General features: G+C 40.6%; 1 pseudogene across 1 annotated transcript; it reads right to left on the bottom strand.

The window, feature by feature from the left end:
• Positions 1–394: 394 nt before the first annotated feature.
• On the bottom strand, positions 395–14,711 carry LOC144300277 (olfactory receptor 6C2-like; annotated as a pseudogene). Its single transcript, XR_013366844.1, has 5 exons — positions 14,538–14,711; positions 13,350–13,449; positions 6,619–6,717; positions 5,685–5,853; positions 395–4,308 (listed from the first exon to the last, which is right to left on the bottom strand). The product of XR_013366844.1 is annotated as an olfactory receptor 6C2-like (transcript).
• Between the last annotated feature and the right edge of the window lie 1,978 nt (positions 14,712–16,689).

The following is a 16,689-nucleotide window of genomic DNA, read 5'->3' as shown; positions in this document are numbered from 1 at the left end:
GTTCTTGAATGGCAAATTAGTCAGGATAGGTTTTTGAATCTACAATATTCTTATCTTTCTTCATCATCGTCCAAACCAAACAATGAGATTCATAGACAACCTCTGTTAAGGATTCATGACTCAGGTGATCAACCCAACTACTAAACATATATATCATGTAGATGTATGCTTAAGTTAATTATCAGAAGGGAAGCTGGGGAACATGTAGTGGGATTTTGTTGGTTTTTAAAGAAATTTTAAGTGAAAAAAGAGGAAAGGCCTTGGAGAAGAGAGTTCTATTTTCCTTGAATATTTTTGAAGTATAGAAGAAACTTATATGATGGTCATTACCTTGTATGAACAACTGAAAATAAAGAGTACAACATAAAAATACATTTGAGCAGTTGGATGATGTTTAATAAGCATATATATATAGTATGAAAACACACAACTTTCACAATTACTGTTTCTATCCTTTGTTATTTTATTTTTTATTTATTTATTTATTTATTTATTTATTTATTTATTTATTTTTGTTTCTATCCTTTGATAGAAAAAAGTCCAATGATTTGGTCCAAGCTTCCTGAATGACTATTACTTTTTTCCCCCACATCTCCCCCCTTTTTTTCTAAGTCTATTTTTATTTTTTTAACATTTATTTATTTATTGTATATTTTTTATTGGAGTTCGATTTACCAATATATAGCATAACACCCAGTGCTCATCCTGTCAAGTGTCCTCCTCCGTGCCCGTCACCCAGTCACCCCAATCCCCTGCCCACCTCCCTTTCCACTACCCCTTGTTCATTTCCCAGAGTTAGGTGTCTCTCATGTTTTGTCACCCTCACTGATATTTCCCACTCATTTTCTCTCCTTTCCCCTTTATTCCCTTTCACTATTTTTTATATTCCCCAAATATATAATATATAATGTTTGTCTTTCTCCGATTGATTTACTTCACTCAGCATAATACCCTCCAGTTCCAACCATGTTGAAGAAAATGGTGGGTATTTGTTGTTTCTAATGGCGAGTAATATTCCATTGTATACATAGACCACATCTTCTTTATCCATTCACCTTTTGATAGTCACTGAGGCTCCTTCCACAGTTTGGCTATTGTGAACATTGCTGCTATAAATATTGGGGTGCAGGTGTCCTGCCATTTCACTGCATCTGTATCTTTGGGGTAAATCCCCAGCAGTGCAATTACTAGGTCATAGAGCCATTCTTTAAGGAACCTCCACACAGTTTTCCAGAGTGGCTGTACCAGTTCACATTCCCACCAACAGCTTTTTTTCACACTATACCTGTATTGTATCTTCAGTAGTCAGTCTGTGCTAAGCAACCAAATGCCCCTTCTCAAATTAGCAATATTTTTGATGTTTTAGTCAAGGCTCCTAATCTCTAACATTCTTCTTTTTTAGAAATTGAGGTAAATTGGTATATATCATTTTATGTTTCAGGTATCCAGCATTCAGGTATTCAGCATTAAGATTGGCATCTGTATACATTACAAAGGGATTACCAACACAAATCTAGTTACCATCCACCACCATACACTCGGCCTCTTTCACCTATTTTGCCCATCCCTCACTAACATTCTTCTTAAATTAAGGGATAATGTAAGTCTGGATATTGAAGAAGTTATCTAAGTAGGGCTTAGTTGTGCTGCCCCTAAATTCAGTCTTGTTCTCCTTGAGTCTATGTTTAAACACCATTAAGCAATGACAGTAGAACACATTCAGTACTTGGAAAACTATTCTTTCAATTCTGTAATCATATCATATTTCATGATATAGTACACTCAAAAAATTTCCAGAATGGGCAGTGGAAACATTTTTGTGGAAATATTCGTTAACCATTTATTTGGCAAATTCATGGATGGGTTATTCATATTTAAACTTAATTTAACCCAGCCTCAAAAAAATCAATAGTCTCTTACTTCTTTGTGAGAAATACAATCCATTTTACTGTGTCTTTGAAGGCATCTTTCACTTGTTTGTTTCGAAGTGTATAAATGAATGGGTTAAACAAAGGAGCAACTGAAGTAGTGAGCACAGACACCACTTTATTAATAGCTACTCCTTCCTTTGCTGAAGGTTTGATGTAGATGAAGATGCAGCTGCCATAAGTGATGGAAACCACAATCATATGGGAAGAGCAGGTGGAAAAGACCTTTTTCCTTTGTTGGGCAGAAGGGAATCTTAGAATGGTCTTGATGTAGGTATAAGAGAGGACTACACACACTAAGGTGATAATGAGTGTCAGCACGGCAAAACTCAGAACAATTCTCTCTATTAAGACTGTGTCTGAGCAGGTTATCTGTAAAATTGGAGATGCATCACAGCCAAAATGATCAATCACATTTGAGTCACAGAATTCCAGCTGGAGGCCCAGGCCAAGAGGCGGGAGGATGATTAACAGGCCAGCAAACCAACAGCAGAGAACGAGGGTAGTGCAGACTCTGTTGTTCATGATCGTTGTATAATGCAGGGGCTTGCAAATGACCACATAGCGGCAAGGAGAAAAAATTCTGTTGCTCCAAAGAGGACAACAAAAAATAACTGGGTGGCACAAGCATTATAGGAAACAGTATTATCTCCAGTGGTCATAGTATACAGGAATCTGGGAATACAGACAGTGGTGAATGAGACTTCTAAGAAAGAGAAATTTCGGAGGAAAAAACACATGGGAGTTTTAAGATGGGAGTCCACCAGTGTGAGGGTGATAATGATGAGGTTTCCAGTTACACTCAACATGTAGGTGAGAAACAAAAATACAAAGAGCAGAACTTGTATTTCTGGGTCATCTGTCAATCCTAGCAGGATGAATGTTGTTACTGCTGTATGGTTTCTCATCACTGCCTTGCACCAGGAGGGATTTTGCCTGGAGAAAGAAGTGTCATAAGAAGCTAGTACTGGAACCTGAAGGAGGACATTCTGGCAAGCCTGCTCACATGCACTTTCTTCTTTTAATTTAATTTGTTAGCATAGAGACATCTATGGGAAAGGTTTAGTATGGATCTTGTGCTTTTAACTAGAAAGCATATTTCCAAAGATGTCAAATAAACACAAAACAAAACATAAATCATATGTCTGATTTACAGTTTCTCAGCAATATTGCCTTTTGTACAGATTTTATTTGTCTTTATCCTGGAGGCAGTTATGTCAGTTTTCAGCGCCCCCCCATCCTTATTTTCTTTAGTTTTTTTCACACCATACTGAAATGCTCCATTTTCAAAACCAAGAAGGATCTGTTATTTTGTATTTTTTTGTGTTTTAAAATTAAAACTTATTTTTTGGAGCAATCTTAGCATCACAGCAAAATTGAGGGGAAGGTACAGAAATATTCCATATGCTTCCTGCTTTTACAAATGCATAGCCTCTCCTGTTACTTACACCCCCCCACCAGAGTGGTACCTTTGTTACAAATGATGAACTTATATGGACATGTCAAAGTACATAATTTACATTATGGTTCACTCATGTTGTACATTCTATGGATTTGGACAGATATTTAGTATCTTATACTGATCATAATTTGTCGTATGCAGAATTTTAACACTAGAGCATTCATTTATAGTTAGTTCTGCTCTCTTTACTTTGAATTATTTCTAAATAGGGAGATAAAAACTTTAAAATACAAAGATGTAGTTTTGTTTTTCACCCCATGTTTAGGCAAATGAAAGTATTTTTAAGCCAGGCTGGGACTGCTTAGGCAGGGGTTTCCTGAAGTGATATAATGAATTTTTTTTTCTGGAACTTAAATATAAACCCAATTTATCTGTACTTTATATATGTCCTGTTGTGATGTTTTGGGTCCTGGATAGAGTCCAGAGGGGATGATCTGTCCAATTTGTTCTTTGCCAGCCTGATTGGCCTGACCAACTCCGTGTTCTTCACAGCACTCAGCCTTCAGAATCTGTCTTAGGGTTTATCTTAGTGACCTCTTTGAACAATTTGTGTTCTTGCCTGCTTCAATTCAACTTTCCTCACTAATAAATCAGCTCCCTAACCCTACAGCTTATGTTCTCTGAGTTTTGATATATGTAACTTGCCCAAAAAACATCCAGAAACAAATGGACACAATATGAGCCAATCTTTGTAGCCATAGTATAAAGTACCCTACCTTTCTCAGTGACATTTGTCACTGTCCATTTCTGCACCTCCAAGGAGTGTTAAGCCTCCCTATACCCCAATGTACATTTCTTCCCCCCAGAAATCTCTTTAGATAGGTGCTCAGGAAATTCCCTCTCCTCCTTCATGTCAAAACTTAGCTTCATTGAGGTTTGTGTTTCAAGCAGCTGCTTGAAGGTATCCAGATATCCATCCTGTAAAAAAAAATCAGTAAGTGCAACCTCACTGGGAATATCAATAGTTAACAATAACTTGATATATTGTCCAATAATATGTCTTAGGGTTTTATTGGGGGTAAATGATTGTTAATGAGCAACTTTAGGCATAACAGTGTTTGTAGGGAAATCCTATACACTTCTACATGAGAGTGAAAACTACTTTTTTATGTTTCAAAAAATTGTCCTAGTTGTATCCAGTGTATGTTTTCTGAATAGAGAATCAAAATTATGTTAGGTCACTCTTGCATTGCTCAAGTAAATAATCTACATTTATTCATTAAAATAAATATCTAATAAGCCTTTGTTATTTAAAGAACATAATATCAGAGAGTGGAGCTCCAATCATTTGCAGGTTGAGCTCCCTCAAGGAGCTTTCTGGCTGCCCGTAGAAGATAGTATTTCATTTTGGTGCATACTCAGTGACATGGTAACACAAGATAACAGTGAAAATATAGCTGTGGATTTCAGATGACAACTATTCCATGCTTGTTCCTTGGTAATTTATCTTAGCTATTAGATAGCTATTTATATTAATAGCTATTTAAATTTTTTAATGTTCACCCAGTTTCTCTAGTTATTTTTTTTATTTTTACTAATGTTGGCTATGACATCTGTCCTCATAAATTGAGTTGGCAGGTTTATTGCTCAGGGTTCACAGACATGATTTTGAAATACAGACAAGCCCCCACCCCCCTTAGCTCCTGGGAGAAATGACTCACTGGAGAGATAGTATCTTGTCATGTACTTGCCAGGGGAAGACTCTGATAGGCCAAACTGAATGATGAGTCAGGTTTATTTCTGCATTCTTAATTTTCTTCCCCCTCTCCCTTCCACTGTAGAAGAGTTTAAATCCTTGTACTGGTTATTGGTATTATAACTCTAGTTCTTCCTCTCCTATGAAGTTCTTAGGATCTAAAATTATTTCCTCTTGTCTTATCAAAACATTAATTCTTCTATATTAGTAGGAAAGACTGATGAACTCAGTCATATTAGCATTTGATCATGAATTTAATGTTTAAAATACTTCATATAATGTGTTGACCTTCAGTGACGCTGTTTTTTTAATTTAGGAAGATTGTTAGATAAATGCTACTCTTGATAATGTAGTTAAGCCTATGGGGGAAGATCCTTTGGATATAAGATTGCTTCATTTTGGCTTTTACCAGGAATCATACTCACACTCTCTGTTATATTGGGAAAATTTTTCTGGGAGACTAAAGTTATTTATTTATTTAATTTGAATTCAGATCAATTAAAATTTGAAACCATTTCATCAAATAATAAAATTTACCACCCTCTTTGTATAAGTAATGTTTTCAATTAACGTTCACAGGTAGGCCTCCAGGACTTACCTATGCAAAACTACCTGTTCTCACTCTCACTTCGGGAGTTAGATGAGTGACAGTCAGTTTATTCCTTCATTGACTCCTCTTTAGTGAATATATTTGAGACACTTTGACCCTCTGTATGTTTGGAACAAAACTCATTCAGTCTTCATTTGGGACAGAGGATGCCCATGGACTATAAAGAAGAGATGCAAGAAGAGTAAATGTTGCCACCATCACCACCTCTCCCTCCTCCAAGGAAAAGTGGTAAAAAGGATCTAAATAACAGAGAATAAGGGGAGGTTCCCTGCAATGTAATTTATAATACTGATATTATTTGACATCTGTGACCCTAGTGGATCTTATTGGATGGCAGTGTCTTTCTGTTGCCTTTTATTTTTTTATCTCTTTATTAAGGTTCATCAATTTCAGGTGCCTGGGAAGCTCACCTGGTTGAACCTCCGACTCTTGGTTTCAGCTTGGGTCATGATCTCAGGATCATGAGATTAAACCCCCTCCATACCCAGTGTGGAGCCCATCTTAGACTCTCTGTCTCCCTCTCCCTCTGCCACTCCCCAAAATAAAAGCTTCCTGAACTCACAAAATAACCATGGCAGAAAATTCTAATTTCGTGTTCCTTTAGGATAACGACTTATAAGAAATGATTGTTGAATACTTTTCTGCAGTATCAATTATAATGAACTGAATTCCAGATTTTAAAAACTGTGCTCACCCTCTGCTTATGTTTGGAGAATTTGGAAAAACATATCATGACAATTACTTTTTGATGGTTCTTTATCAGATGCCCTTGAGGAAACTGCAACTTGAGCAGCATTCAGTTGGTCAGGAGTTGGCATGTGTCCTTCTGTTCCCACTCTCATATTCTATTTATCACAGCCTCCAACCTCACCCTCCACACAAGCACACGCACACACACAGGCAAGCCTGACACTTGACAGACCTTCATTAGACGTCCATGACTGATATAAGGAGCCTGGGTACAGTCTCTGCTTCTCTCACCAAGTCTAAACTGGCACTGATACTGGATTTCACCGTTGCTCTGTTCGTTTGAAAGAAGAAAAAAATGCAGAGGTAAGGAATTTTCTCTCTAGTTTTGTCAGAGAGGCACATCTGATCTTGGACAGGGAGGCAGGCTTCCCTGCAAATTCTATAATAACAATTTTCTTCTATATGTTTAGTTTGTTACCAGTGCACAGGGAACATCTGAGTGAATAACAAAATAGTCCTTGGTGACCAAGTTTCAAAAGTTACTAATGAATCCATGGCAGTCTAGTCAACAGCGTAAAAACACATGTAGCAGTGGGAACAATGTCCTCAGGGACACTGGGGATGGTCTGATGCCATCTGAATTCTGTTTTGATTTCTCTGTTGAATCTTTACATTTCTCCCAGAGTTAGACATTCTGGCACTTTATATATATTATGTATTATTTATCATTGACATAAATCTTAAAAAATTAAAAAAAATCCCAAATTTTCCTCATTTTACAAAAGAAGTAACTGAGGAGCAGAGAAATGACTGATCAAAATGCCCCACTGAGGTGGTGCAGATTTTGGATCAGAGTTTATTAAAATACAAAGATCCTTCTTCTTCCTCGATGCTACCTTAGCTACTTGTCCCAATATTTAAGAGGCTTACTGACATTTAATTTTCTTTTTTTTTAATAAAATAATTTTTATTGGTGTTCAATTTACCAACATACAGAGTAACACCCAGTGCTCATCCCATCAAGTGTCCCCCTCAGTGCCCGTCACCCACTCACCCCCAGCCCCCACACTCCTCCCCTTCCACCACCCCTAGTTCCTTTCCCAGATTTAGGAGTCTTTATGTTCTGTCTGCCTTTCTGATATTTCCCACACACTTCTTCTCCCTTCCCTTATATTCCCTTTCACTATTATTTATATTCCCCAAATGAATGAGAACATACACTGTTTGTCCTTCTCCGATTGACTTACTTCCCACAGCATAATACCCTTCAGTTCCATCCACGTTGAAGCAAATGGTGGGTATTTGTCTTTCTAATGGCTGAGTAATATTCCATTGTATACATAAACCACATCTTCTTTTTCCATTCATCTTTCAATGGACACCAAGGCTCCTTCCACAGTTTGGCTATTGTGGACATTCCTGCTATAAACATCGGGGTGCAAGTGTCCCGGCGTTTCATTGCATCTGAATCTTTGGGGTAAATCCCCAACAGTGCAATTGCTGGGGCGTAGGGCAGGTATATTTTTAATTCTTTGAGGAACCTCCACACAGCTTTCCAGAGTGGCTGCACCAGTTCACATTCCCACCAACAGTGCAGGAGGGTTGCCCTTTCTCCACATCCTCTCCAACATTTGTGGTTTCCTGCCTTGTTAATTTTCCCCATTGTGTGTGAGGTGGTATCTCATTGTGGTTTTGATTTGTATTTCCCTGATGGCCAGTGATGCAGAATATTTTCTCATGTGCATGTTGGCCATGTCTATGTCTTCCTCTGTGAGATTTCTCTTCATGTCTTTTGCCCATTTCATGATTGGATTGTTTGTTTCTTTGGTGTTGAGTTTAATAAGTTCTTTATAGATCTTGGAAACTAGCCCTTTACCTGATATTTCATTTGCAAATATCTTCTCCCATTCTGTAGGTTGTCTTGTAGTTTTGTTGACTGTATCCTTTGCTGTGCAAAAGCTTCTTATCTTGATGAAGTCCCAATAGTTCATTTTTGCTTTTGTTTCTTTTGCCTTCGTGGATGTATCTTGTAAGAAGTTACTGTGGCCGAGTTCAAAAAGGGTGTTGCCTGTGTTCTCCTCTAGGATTTTGATGGAATCTTGTCTCACGTTTAGATCTTTCATCCATTTTGAGTTTATCTTTGTGTATGGTGAAAGAGAGTGGTCTAGTTTCATTCTTCTGCATGTGGATGTCCAATGTTCCCAGCACCATTAATTGAAGAGACTGTCTTTCTTCCAATGGATTGTCTTTCTTCCTTTATCAAATATTAGTTGACCATAAAGTTGAGGGTCCACTTCTGGGTTCTCTATTCTGTTCCATTGATCTATGTGTCTGTTTTTGTGCCAGTACCACACTGTCTTGATGACCACAGCTTTGTAGTACAACCTGAAATCTGGCATTGTGATGCCTCCAGATATGGTTTTCTTTTTTAAAATTCCCCTGGCTATTCGGGGTCTTTTCTGATTCCACACAAATCTTAAAATAATTTGTTCTAACTCTCTGAAGAAAGTCCATGGTATTTTGATAGGGATTGCATTAAACATGTATATTGCCCTGGGTAACATTGACATTTTCACGATATTAATTCTGCCAATCCATGAGCATGGAATATTTTTCCATCTCTTTGTGTGTTCCTCAATTTCTTTCAGAAGCGTTCTATTGTTTTTAGGGTATAGATCTTTTACCTCTTTGGTGAGGTTTATTCCTAGGTATCTTATGCTTTTGGGTGCAATCGTAAATGGGATTGACTCCTTAATTTCTCTTTCTTCAGTCTCATTGTTAGTGTTATAGAAATGCCATTGATTTCTGGGCATTGATTTTGTATCCTGCCATGCTACTGAATTGCTGTATGAGTTCTAGCAATCTTGGGGTGGAGGCTTTTGGGTTTTCTATGTAGAGTATCATGTCATCGGTGAAGAGGGAGAGTTTGACTTCTTCTTTACCAATTTGAATGCCTTTAATGTCTTTTTGTTGTTTGATTGCTCAGGCTAGGACTTCCAGTACTATGTTGAATAGCAGTGGTGAGAGTGGACATCCCTGTCTTGTTCCTGATCTTAGGGGAAAGGCTCCCAGTGCTTCCCCATTGAGAATGATATTTGCTGTGGGCTTTTCGTAGATGGCTTTTAAGATGTTGAGGAAAGTTCCCTCTATCCCTACACTCTGAAGAGTTTTGATCAGGAATGGATGCTGTATTTTGTCAAATGCTTTCTCTGCATCTAATGAGAGGATCCTATGGTTCTTGGTTTTTCTCTTGCTGATATGATGAATCACATTGATTGTTTTACGAGTGTTGAACCAGCCTTGTGTCCCAGGGATAAATCCTACTTGGTCATGGTGAAAAATTTTCTTAATGTGCTATTGGATCCTATTGGCTAGTATCTTGGTGAGAATTTTTGCATCCATGTTCATCAGGGCTATTGGTCTGTAATTCTCCTTTTTGGTGGGGTCTTTGTCTGGTTTTGGAATTTAGGTGATGCTGGCCTCATAGAACGAATTTGGAAGTACTCCATCTCTTTCTATCTTTCCAACAGCTTTAGTAGAATAGGTATGATTTCTTCTTTAAACGTTTGATAGAATTCCCCTGGGAAGCCATCTGGCCCTGGACTTTTGTGTCTTGGGAGGTTTTTGATGACTGCTTCAATTTCCTCCCTGGTTATTGGCCTGTTCAGATTTTCTATTTCTTCCTGTTCCAGTTTTGGTAGGTTGTGGCTTTCCAGGAATGCATCCATTTCTTCTAGATTGCCTAATTTATTGGCGTATAGCTGTTCATAATATGTTTTTAAAATCGTTTGTATTTCCTTGGTGTTGGTAGTGATCTCTCCTTTCTCATTCATGATTTTATTAATTTGAGTCTCCTCTCTCTTCTTTTTAATAAGGTTGGCGAGTGGTTTATCTATCTTATTAATTCTTTCAAAGAACCAACTCCTGGTTCTGTTGATCTGTTCCACAGTTCTTCTGGTCTCGATTTCGTTGAGTTCTGCTCAAATTTTAATTAACTCTCTTCTTCTGCTGGGCGTGGGGTCAATCTGCTGTTTTTTCTCTAGCTCCTTTATGTGTAAGGTTAGCTTTTGTATTTTAGTTCTTTCCAGTTTTTGAATGGATGCTTGTATTGCGATGTATTTCCCCCTCAGGACTGCTTTTGCTGCATCCCAAAGATTTTGAACTGCTGTATCCTCATTCTCATTAGTTTCCATGAATCTTTTTAATTCTTCCTTAATTTCCTGGTTAACTATTTCATCTTTTAGCAGGATGGTCTTAACCTCCACGTGTTTGATATCCTTCCAAACTTCTTGTTGTGATTTAGTTCTAATTTCAAGGCATTATGGTCTGAGAATATGCAGGGGATGATCCCAATCTTTTGGTATCGGTTCAGACCCGATTTGTGACCCAGTATGTGGTCTATTCTGGAGAAAGTTCCATGTGCACTTGAGAATAATGTGTATTCAGTTGAGTTTGGATGTAAAGTTCTGTAAATATCTGTGAAATCCATCTGGTCCAGTGTATCATTTAAAGCTCTCATTTCTTTGGAGATGTTGTGCTTAGAAGACCTATCGAGGGTAGAAAGAGCTAGATTGAAGTCACCAAGTATAAGTGTATTATTATCTAAGTATTTCTTCACTTTGCTTATTAATTGGTTTAAATATTTGTCAGCTCCCACATTCAGGGCATATATATTGAGGATTGTTAAGTCCTCTTGTTGGATAGATCCTTTAAGTATGAGATAGTGTCCCTCTTCATCTCTCACTACAGTCTTCGGGGTAAATTTTAGTTGATCTGATATAAGGATGACTACCCCTGCTTTCTTTTGAGGACCATTTGAATGGTAAATGGTTCTCCAACCTTTTATTTTCAGGTTGTAGATGTCCTTCTGTCTAAAATGAGTCTCTTGTAGACAGCAAATAGATGGGTCCTGCTTTTTTATCCAGTCTGAAACCCTGCGTCTTTTGATGGGGTCATTAAGCCCGTTCACATTCAGAGTTACTATTGACAGATATGAGTTTAGTGTCATCATGATATCTATTCAGTCCTTGTTTTTGTGGATTGTTGCACTGAACTTCTTCTTAAAGGGGAATTTTAAGAGTTCCCCTTAAAATTTCTTGCAGAACTGGTTTGGAGGTCACATATTCTTTCAGTTCCTGCCTGTCTTGGAAGCTCTTTATCTCTCCTTCCATTGTGAATGAGAGCCTTGCTGGATAAAGTATTCTTGGTTGCATGTTCTTCTCATTTGGGACCCTGAATATATCCTGCCAGCCCTTTCTGGCCTGCCAGGTCTCTGTGGAGAGGTCTGCTGTTACCCTAATATTCCTCCCCATAAAAGTCAGGGCTTTCTTGTCTCTTGCTGCTTTAAGGATCTTCTCTTTATCTTTGGAATTTGCAAGCTTCACTATTAAATGTCGAGGTGTTGAACAGTTTTTATTGATTTTAGGGGGGGATCTCTCTATTTCCTGGATCTGAATGCCTGTTTCCCTTCCCAGATTAGGAAAGTTTTTGGCTAGGATTTGTTCAAATACATATTCTGGCCCTCTGGCCCTTTCAGCGCCCTCGGGAACCCCAATTAAACGTAGGTTTTTCTTCCTCGGGCTGTCGTTTATTTCCCTTAATCTATCCTCTTGGTCTTTTAATTGTCTGTCTCTTTTTTCCTCAGTTTCCCTCTTTGCCATCAACTTGTCTTCTATTTCACTCACTCGTTCTTCCACCTCGTTAACCCTCGTCGTTAGGACTTCTAGTTTGGATTGCATCTCATTCAATTGATTTTTAATTTCTGTCTGATTGGATCTAAATTCTGCAGTCATGAAGTCTCTTGAGTCCTTTATGCTTTTTCTAGAGCCACCAGTAGCTGTATGATAGTGCTTCTGAATTGGCTTTCTGACATTGAATTGTAATCCAGATTTTGTAACTGTATGGGAGAGAGGACTGTTTCTGATTCTTTCTTTTGAGGTGAGGTTTTCCTTCTAGTCATTTTGCTCAGTGCAGAATGCTCAAAAACGAGTTGTATTGGGAAAAGGAGAAAAAGAGAAAGAAGGAAAGAAAAAAGAAAAAAGGAAGAAAAAAGAAAAAAGAGAAGAAAAAGAGAAAGAGAAAGAAAAAGAATGAAAGGGAAAAAGGGTGGGGGAAGCAAACAGAAATCAAAAAGAAAAAAATACCACGGGGGAGTATCTTCTGATTCTGTATACTTAAGTCCCTTGGCTTCCCCTGGAACTTGTCCGCCTAGCTGGTCTTCTGGGGAAGGGCCTGTTGTGCTGATTTTCAGGTGTTAGCACTTGAGGGAGCTGCTGCCTGGTGCAGGGCTCAGTGGGGGTTGTTTACCCCTTGAGGCCCCAGGAGGAACAACCCCAGTGGCGGGGCCAGCTCTGCAGCCCTGGAGTCAGCTCCCGCAGTACCACGGAGCTCTCCGTCTGCAGGGCCTGGATGCTACTGGGCGAGGCCGCTGATCTGCTCAGCTCGGGCCAGGAGCGTCCTCGCTGTCCTGGGCCCTCCCGGCCTCTGCCTGTACCGGGGGGTGGCCGAATCCTGGGCTGTGTCCCGGCGCCCTGTGCTCCGGAACCTGCGCTGTAGGATTCGCGCTCCCGCCCCGCAGCCCCCTCCGTAGAGCCGCCGCCCGAGCCCCCTCCCGAGCTGCTCCCGCCCCGCAGCCCCCTCCACGGAGCCGCCCCCAGCCCCTCCGAGCTGCTCCGGGTCCCGCCGTGCGCGCTGCAGCCCTTAGGGAGCTCGGCGCACTCTCCCAGGGTGCAGGTGTCTGTTACTGTTCCCGGGAGCCCGAGGGCATCCCCGCCCTCCTGGGTCCTGCTCCACCTCCCTGCGAGCCCCTTTCCCCCGGGAAGGTTGGTGCAGCTCCTGCTCCTCCGGGACGGGGCTCTCCTGTCCTGGGGACACTCGCCCCCGCCTCAGCCCGGCTCCTCGGCGGGGCCCCTCCCCCTTGGAGGCCTTTTGTTTCTTTATTTCTTTTTTACCCCGTCTTCCTACCTTGATAGAAGCGCGAACTCTTCTCACTGTAGCATTCCAGCTGTTTTCTCTTTAACTCTCAGGCTGAATTCGTAGATTTTCAGGATGATTTGAAGGTTATCTAGGTAATTTGGTGGATACAGGTGATTTGGGGACCCTACTCTTCAGCCCTCTTGCCCCTCCTTCGACATTTAATTTTCAAATTTGATGTTCTCTTAATGCTACCTGGCCTTTATTTTCATCATTTCTCCTTCCACTTTTCAGGGAGGCTTTGAAACTACTTTTGGTATGTGAAGCAATGGAGTTTTGCATCCCAAATACGCAATAAAAAATAGCCTGGTTCTGGGATAGGTTTCTGGTTTTACTATGGTTTATTACTGAATTTTTCTTGTAGTCAACATAAAATGTTGTATTAGTTCCAGTTATAGGCATAGTGATTCAACACTTCCATACATTAGACAATGTTCCATGTGTGTTTTGTCTTGGGACATTACCACTCAAGATGCCTAAAGAGCCAAGATCTGTGGTCACATGACCTCATGGGGTGGAGGCTCTCAGGCTAATTTTTACAGTGTTTATGCAGAGTACAGTTGATTGGAGATGAAGGACACCCCTCAGGAGACGTGATTTCTCCCAGCATGAGACAGAATCAGCTTCTGAGGCTGTAGGAAATCAACGCCATGATGAGGGATGGCCTACAATGTGCTATCTTTGGTTCTGTTCCACCAGCCATGGTGTAACTTCTGTAGCCACATCATGAAAGCCAGAATTAAAGTGGGAAGAACAAAATGCTAACAAAGTGCCCTAGAAGGATGTTGATTTAAGGATCTGAGTCTTCACAGTGACCAAAATAATCTTCCTTGTGAAGCAGCATAGGAATTGGGATGCAGTGGCCTTCTTGGCTCAATAGGCTACGTGTCTGACTGCAGCTTGCATCATGATCCCAAGATCATGTCAGGCTCCCTGTTCAGTTCAGGGTCTGAATATCCCTCTTCCTCTGCCATTCCTGCACTCCTTTATCTCTCTCTCTGTGAGGATTCCTCGTCAGCAATGTCATCCTCAATATTCTCCACCACCCAATCACTTTCAAATTTCCTGAGGCCACCTTGACAATATTTATTTGTTCTTCCTCATTAATATTTTTTATGAACCTTCTCATTATGAATGTATCGAAGGGTGAATCATAGAAGTGGGTGGAGAGTCACTCACTGAGTTTCGGTGGACAAAATCTGGCACCACAGCCTTGGCAACATCATCGCAGCAGCAACAATTGAGGTTGTCCATTGTCAAAGACGCTAGGTAGAGAGCTGACAACTCACTCAATATCAACTATGAACTGCTCAGCTCAAAGAGTGACAGTTGGGAAGAAAAGCAGAGGTATATTTCTCGTCACCATGGAAATATGTGACATCATAGTGCTTTCAAAGTGAATGCAGCTGCACAGCAATCACCTGCTGTCTCAACAGGGGTGTATCTTTTGATTTGTAGAGTCAGGCATTCTTCCTTACATCTCAGCTTGAATTCACTGCTGTTCAGGATAGCTTGGTAGTTATGTAGCTAAATTTAGGGGACCAGCTGACATGAGGAATTCTATTCCACCATCTTCCATCCATCTGAAATATGTTTTTTAACGGGCCTAATCCAAACTGATTCAGGATGGTAGCCCATAAAGCCTGTCTTTTTGCAAGGTATTCAAGTTTGTTTTGCAAATAAAGTCAGTTTTATTTAGGATCGCCCAAACTAGAGACAACTAAGCTGTCCCTATTTATTTTTTCTTATTTATTTATTTATTTATTTATTTATTTATTTATTTATTTATTATTTTTTATTGGAGTTCTATTTACCAACATATAGCATAACACCCAGTGCTCATCCGGCCAAGTGGTCCCCTCAGTGCCCATCACCCAGTCACCCCAACCCCCTTCCCACCTACCTTTCCACTACCCCTTGTTTATTTCCCAGAGTTAGGTGTCTCTCATGTTTTGTCACCCTCACTGATATTTTCACTCATTTCTCTCCTTTTCCCTATGATCCCTTTCACTATTTCTTATATTCCCCATATGAGTGAAACCATGTATTGTTTGTCCTTCTCCAAGTGACTTACTTCACTCAGCATAATACCCTCCAGTTCCATCCACTTTGAAGCAAATGATGGGTATTAGTCCTTTCTACTGGCTGAGTAATATTCCATTGTCTATATAGACTACATCTTCTTTATCCATTCACCTGTCAGTGGACACCGAGGCTCCTTCCACAGTTTGGCTATTGTGTACATTGCTGCTATAAACATTGGGGTGCAGGTGTAAGAGCCTTCGTTTACACCTATCAACAATTTAACCAATTTGCATGCCCACCTCCATTCCAGTAACAGTTTGCTCTGTGTAGTTAAGGATTTATTTCCTGGTTTGCCTTTTTTTAGGTTACTTTTCTTTAGGTAGTAAAGAGTTACGTCTTTTTGCCTCCCATGTGACATCTTCTTTTTTCTTTTTTTCTCCAGTCAAGAAACAATTATTTAGATAAGAAAGGAGTCCCTAGGGCTTGGGCCTGGGAGGCTGGCCTCGGTTTTAGGCCTGGGACCCAGAAGTCCCAATAGGCTAGGAGGGGCACGTCCTCTTGCTGCAGGTGATGAAGCTCTGGTTCTCATTGGACCAGTAGAGAATCACAAAGGCCTCTGGCGGAAGGATAGAACCTCTGTTCTCTTCCACGTGGCCCATCATCAGATAGCTGGTTCCTCTCTTTTCTTTTTTTTAAGATTTTATTTATTTATGAGGGGGGGGGAGAGAGAGAGAGAGAGGCAGAGACACAGGCAGAGGGAAAAGAGAGGGAAAATCAGGCTCCATGCAGGAAGCCCGACTTGGGGCTCGATCCTCGGTCTCTAGGACCATGCCCTGGGCAGAAGGTGGTGCTAAACCGCTGAACCATCAGGGCTGCCCATCTGGTTCCTTTTTCATGGGGAGGCATTGCTGTTAGGGAATGTAAAACTTCAGGGGGGTGTCCATGAGTGGAGAGTGCAGGTCCAGGCTTCTGGTTTTGTAAGCACCAATAAGACTGACAGAGACCTTGAGGGCTTTCCCTGAGCCCCAAACCATGGACTTCACTGTTGCAGTCACCACCAGGTTGCTGATACAGAAGTTGGTCTGCAAGATGCCTATCCTTTGGCAGGGGACACTGGGTGAATTGGGGCCCCCCAGAGTTGCCTGGCTTCAGATGAAGCCTTTGGTGTCTTTGCAAATGAAAGTCTGGACTTGGGGTTTGGGTTGAGGAGTGGGATGCCCTACTGAGCATCCTCCCCAAGGCCCTGGACCTGCCCATCTTTGGTGGTGCCCGGTGGCAGGCTCTTGAAGGAGACAGAGAAGCTGTT

Source organism: Canis aureus, chromosome 28 (assembly GCF_053574225.1).
Source record: "Canis aureus isolate CA01 chromosome 28, VMU_Caureus_v.1.0, whole genome shotgun sequence".
NCBI classification, from domain to species: domain Eukaryota; kingdom Metazoa; phylum Chordata; class Mammalia; order Carnivora; family Canidae; genus Canis; species Canis aureus.
The sequence above is the reverse complement of the archived record's forward strand: the minus strand, read 5'-3'. Positions and strand labels throughout refer to the sequence as shown.